Raw genomic sequence first — 6,448 nt, forward strand, 5'->3', positions numbered from 1 at the left:
ACAACAACTGAACAACCAATCGCGATGGCGAACCTAATACCCAACACCATGATGCACCACTCCACTCACAAACTCACAAACAGGCAAAATTTGTTTTTTTTTTTTTTTAACTGAAAAAGTCTTGCATTCAAAGGTATGTAGCAGAGAGAAAAGCAGCAGCAGCAGCAGCGCCAGATGTGACAGCGGGCAGCAGCAGCACTTAAAAAGTATCAAATAGCAAATTACTCATGCGTCGTGTTGCATGGTGTGAGGAGTCTAAGCAAGGAAGGCTGCTTAGTAGAAGAAGCGAGCGGAGAAAGCAAAGATAGCAATTGTGTGTACAGTAGGGCGGTCCAAAAATACATGCGGGGGAAAAAAAGTTTCAAATGTTAAGCTCTCACCCCTTAGGATTTTTCTAAGTGAAAAGAAAGAGCAACCATAGTTTTTTGTTTAAAAAAATATATATCTATACATATTTGGAAATGCCTCAAAGGCTATGAAGTTTTCCTTGTATTTTATATGGCGCCAGACACGTTTTCGGAGAAATGGTTTAGAATTCTTGAAAATCAATATTTTTCGATGCGAAAGAGAAACAGAGTCTCTAAAGGGGACATCCAGTAACAATACCCGATTGTTTATTTAACAATTTTTTAATACCAACTATCATTTAGAGATATTATTATTGAAAGTCTTCTGAAGAAAACGATCGAAAACAATTTATTTTCAAGAATTCTATATAATTTCTACGAAAACGTGTCTTGCCCCCATATAAAATACAAGGAAACTTCATGGACTTTGAGGCAGTTCTAAATATATATATATTTTTTTTTTAACAAAAAAAATCGGGTATTCCATTTTTACATTTTAAACTTTTTTTTTTACCACCCTAGTGTACAGACACACCGTGAATTGCCAAAAAAGTCACTCACACTTATGCACGCTTAAAAATGGCCTGCCACTTGATAAAGGGGCTCTGCAAGTAGGTGCAAAAAATGGGAGCGTTAAAGCAGCGTAGCACGAAGATCGTGCGAAGAGGAAGTGAAACCATACAAATGATACTTTCGGCACAGCAGATCGTTGCGCTTACGTTAAGTATTTCAGAACTTTTATGTATGTATGTCGAGGCACATCTATGTATGTACATTAGGGTGGTACTTAAAAATATCAACTTTTAAATTTTGTTTGGGACGCCCCTTGTTTAGCTGTACGTACAAAATAAAGACATCTATGAAAATTTAAAAATTAAAAAATTTTTTTTTTTTTTAAATCCCACAAATTTGACAAAATTTTTACTTTAGATCTAATAAATTTTACATATTATTGAACCCTATTCATATAAACTCCTCACCTCGCTGAGTTGAAGCCGGTTAAAGTTAAAATTTTGTAGAACTTTTTAAATGCAATTTTTAAACCCGCGTACCAAACCCTATATTTTTTTAAGTTTTGAAATTCTTCAGGTATGCCACCCTAATTTACATACTTATGTATGTCTTATGACATGTATATGCATATGCATTTATGGCGGCTCTATCTCGCTGGATAAAGTTCTATCTTGTTCTCTAGTACTCTGATCATAGAGGTGTAGATCCACAGTATATATGTATGTACGTTGTTGGCACACCCTTCGTTAAGCCAAAAGCCCGTTAACATTATCTTATGTTCATCGTGAGACATCAATGAATGCTCTGAGATACTTTGAGCCGGGAGAAAAGTGAACCCTCAAACCTTCTCGTACAGGTTTATCAGACAGTCCATTCTCACTGCAAAATTTAATGCAGAATTTTCGTTTTTTTTCGATGAATGCTCCAAATAAGTATTTGATAAGTGGAGATCTAGTTCTTAATTCAATTTCAAATGTTGATTTTAAATTGGAGAACCAACCCATTCTCAAACAAACGGGCAAATTGGAGTACAGCTTGATTTTGTTTCTATTTAGTACATCTACATTTATTTTTATTTTAGAGCTTTTAACCATTTTCACGAAAAGCCAAAAAAACTCCGTGTAATTAAATTTTTCCTCAACAAATAAACTGTATTAGTTAAAAATATCCCTTAAGAGACCGAGTAAGTTAGCAAGACTTATGGAAATACATACACCAGCAACAGAGAACAAAAGTAATACTGAGAACAATTAAACAAGTAAGTTTTAAAAATTTTCATGAAAAAACCAAAATAAATTAAATTGTTACTTAAAAAACAACAGTATTAGTAAAAAATACATCTACCTTTATAAAACTTTTATAAATTGAAAAATTTATGAAAACGTCAGCTTATAATGCTCTTTAAACCTACTTTATTTTTTATAAAATAAGGCCATAAGTAAATTAGAAAAAAAAATAAATAAAAAAGTAATTTTGAGGAAAATTTGCGTGATGGAATTTCTTATAAATTTTTTCGTAGCTAAGTCCCACATGATACCTACCCAAATTGCCTTTTAGTTTTTCATGGGGAACCCCTTCGCAAGCCTGTTTAAGAGAGATGTGATGACATGCGTATTTTAGATTTTTTGTTCTTGAAAATTGTTAAAAATTACTTAATTTCAAATAAAATATTTACTTAAAAAACAATAGTTAAAAATACCGCTAAAGACACAAGAAGGACTAATTGAAATTCGAAGTTAACGCTATTAATATGCGGTCACATTAAGGAAAATTAATAATGAATTTTCTCGGAAAATTTAAGTAATGGAATTTTTTCGTAGCTTAGTACCTAATATTTACTTACCCAAATTGTGAATTAGTAGTTTAGTTGAATTCAAACTTTATTCGACTTTTAATCAAACCTTGGAAAAAATGCTGGAGAAAAATACTTTATGTAGGTATGTACGTGAGGTATATTACCTTTCTTCTGAAAAGCCAACCAAAATCCGGCAGGGAACTCGGAGAAAAAAAAAATTTACTGTTAGTGTTGTCGTTTGGTTACAATTGTAGTCAAAGTGCTGCTATTTAAATCATAAGCTACAATGCACATGTGAAAATTCCATAAAAAAGCATGGCAAGATGGAAAAAAGTTTTCTTTGTGCTTATTGGGCTATTAAAATTTACTGCTTAACATCTTGGTAGAATATTTTAACTCTTTAAACTGCGATTTATAATTAAATTTTTTAATTTATCATAAAAACCTGCAGGAAAGGAGTTGAATGTTTAATTTTTTTACGAATAATTTTCTCGCTAAGATTTATTAAAAGCACCGGAGACAAGAATTAAGATTAAAGTTGGTTTACATATAAAATTGGTACCTACTTGTAAATATAAAATGTATATAAAGTCAATAACTTATCCGAATCACTATTGAGTGCTAACGCTGCACATATCTATACATATGTATAATAAAATTGTAACAGGCCGATGTCTGTATATTATAGATATTAAAGAAAAATTAATATGGGGGTCTTTATAAGAGCAACAGAAACCAAATCGACAATTTTTGTCTGTCTGTCTATCTGTCTGCCTGTCTGTTTGTACGCGCATTACTCGAAAACTAATGAATGGAATGGAATGCACTTTCCACCGATGTATTGCTAGAGGTCTAACTTAAAATATAGAAAGAACAAAAATTTGAGAGGTGCCACCTCTTTGAAAGTTATTGATAAATAAAGTATGTAAACATTTCAATGTGGCTGTCAAAAGAAAGCGGTTTAAAAAGTTTAGCCGAAAATATTTTTGTTGAAGGCTGCCACCTCTTTGAAAATTTTAATTTGATTTACATAATTGATAGGATATAGGAATATTCAATTTGAATATTGAAATATTTGTATCAAAATGAATGTTTGTTTGAAAAATTTTATTTTATTAAATTGATAAAATAAATGAAATATGTTTTACAATACGGGTATCAAAAAGCACAAAATTACTTTTAAGGCGCTACATATTATTATATGAATAAGAAGTAATAAATTAAACAAAAAAAAAAAATTGAAAAAAATCTTTCCACATTGACCCCGACGTGATTTGAACACGCAACCTTCTGATCTGGAGTCAGACGCGCTACCGTTGCGCCACGGAGTCTTCGCTAATCGGCATAACGCACGGCGTATTAAAAACTTATCACCGCAAACCAACAAAAAATATTCAAATTCTATACACAAAGCCGCACAGAACAACAACTGCACAAATGAATAAAACACAAAGAGAACGTAAAACTCAAAAACAAACAATTTAAATTAATAAAACACACCAAACAGCACTACACCAACAATAGCAACAACAACTGTAAAGTTGACTAAAATGTCGATGCGAGCGCACAAGTTGGGGTACAAAATTAGAATTCTACAGCGATTTATAGACGTGCATACAAATACATATGTCTGACAGACATACATACATATGTAAATACATACACACAAACGCGTGCGATTGACGCACCGCTCTAACAACATCAATTGGGATCTGTCACACATACATACATACATACATACCATATGAATAACAACAAACATATGTATGTATTTACATAGCTGACTTGACTGAGGTGAATTGCAGTGCAAATTTTCAAAACAAAGGCATGCACAGATAATGCGATTCTAGTAAATGGAATGATCCAGCCGCGGACGTCGATTATTTACACAACTTTTTCATTTTATTTTATGTATTTTTCAGCAAAGTTTTGGGTTGGTTGCGCCCGACGAAATCTCTTTTTTTTTTGCTTTTGCTGTTCTTGCAATTCTTTTTTAGTTGGGAAAATATGTATGTATGTATGTACGTACATACGTGTAAAGTGCTAAGCAGCCATGGAGAATAATGATGCAGTCGAAAATGCACTGAACCTTGCATCCGGTTACGCTAGAAATTCGGGTATGAAATGCTAATGAACAACAACAACTCCGACAATAATGGATCGCAGCCGAAAATTCAAGTGAAATAGTGTAATTGTCAAAAATGCAAACCACCAACTCAACCAAAACTGAAAACTGAAAACTTTCAAACGCCAACTCAAGCTTGCCATTTTTTTATTTTTATTTTTTGGCTTTGTTTCGAAAATTAGAATGCACGACTACTCTCTGACCCTCCCCGCACCTGAGGCTCTGAGGCTCTGAAAGAGTGCAGTTGCCAAACATGTTCGCTCTGTTCTAAAAACAAATTTAGGCAAGGCAATGAGAGCCCCGCCGCTCTGACAACGCCGATGGCAAAAACAATTAGTATGTCAATATGTGCCTATTCCAGTTTTTATGGCCCAGTCGCTGGTTGGTGGCGGACGTCGTATATACAAACAAACAAAGTCAAAAATTTTGGCAGTCAATGACCTTAGTCACGAGAATTGTGGAGAGGTAAACAGCAAAGCAGCAAAACAGAAAAACAATAGGAGCTATGTATAACAATGTTTTTAGTACGTATGTACATATGTAAGATGACATTATGCAAATTTACGTAGAGGTATTTGTCAGAAAAATCTTCTTGAGCCGTCATCACACTGCTCGCGCCGCTCCACGCTCATGCTCCTATTCGCGTTTTCCCATGACTCTTGTTTAGCTTGATCACTGGTGATCACTCTGCTGCGTAGGTACAGCCCGATTTTCGGTTAAATTTCCCGCACTGGCATATTTCCATTAAAATTATTAGTCTTTTAATTCAATTGTTTGAATTTATTAAAAAATTTACAGATAATATTTAAATGTTAAATTTTTTCACTAATTTCTTATAAAAATATATCTTATTGTATAACATACCCCATATATGTAAGTCAAGGTTTAAAATTTTCGGCAAAACTCACAAAAATTCCACAAATTAAACAACAAATGTTCGTACAAATTTTCAACTTTTTACTCGAAAGCCAATTTAATTTTAGTATATTAATGTGCACGTTGATTTTTTATAACTGCTGGGGCCTTTAACTACAGATTCGAGATTAGACATACATATGTACGTATGTATACCAGACTGATTAAAAAAAAAACGATTTTTCGAGATTTATTTTATTTGATGCGTCAAAATCTTCAAAATCATCACGAAAAAATATGTTGCTGAAATGTTTAGAGAAATCAGTGATCGTTTAGGGGTTGCTCAACGCGATTTTTAATTTTTGCCAATTCGCGCACCTGAAATACATCTTTGTCAAAAATGTCGCCTATTTTCCACAACTATTGATACCATTGCTAAGGACCATCGAAACGACTAATAAAAAATTTAATTAAAAAAAGTGTTCGCGTTAATAAATAATAAATAGTTAACTAGCAAAAATTTGTTAGTTAATAACTATTGATCCCAATAACTTTTTTAGCTCAAATTTAAGAATAACCTTTAGCACACCTTCAGAAACTACAATACAACAATAAACACATCCTCATTCATAATTTGTTCGAGTTAAAAGCTTTTTTAACTTCAGGGGTAAGTTCTTTAATGATTTAAAATTAAATAGTCAAAATTCCCCGAAAAAGGCAGCCCATTCCCCGATTCACCGTGGCGAGACAATTTCCCCTCAAATCCAGGAATTATTCCCCGCAAGTTGGCATCGCTGTTACACGTACTCCCGA

General features: G+C 33.1%; 1 non-coding gene across 1 annotated transcript; it reads right to left on the reverse strand.

Annotated features, from left to right (window-relative positions):
- Positions 1-3,914: 3,914 nt before the first annotated feature.
- On the reverse strand, positions 3,915-3,986 carry Trnaw-cca. Its single transcript has one exon. It is a non-coding gene; the product is annotated as a tRNA-Trp (tRNA).
- Between the last annotated feature and the right edge of the window lie 2,462 nt (positions 3,987-6,448).

Source organism: Rhagoletis pomonella, unplaced genomic scaffold (assembly GCF_013731165.1).
Source record: "Rhagoletis pomonella isolate Grant_MI unplaced genomic scaffold, Rhpom_1.0 Rhpom_scaffold_00002, whole genome shotgun sequence".
Taxonomy (NCBI): domain Eukaryota; kingdom Metazoa; phylum Arthropoda; class Insecta; order Diptera; family Tephritidae; genus Rhagoletis; species Rhagoletis pomonella.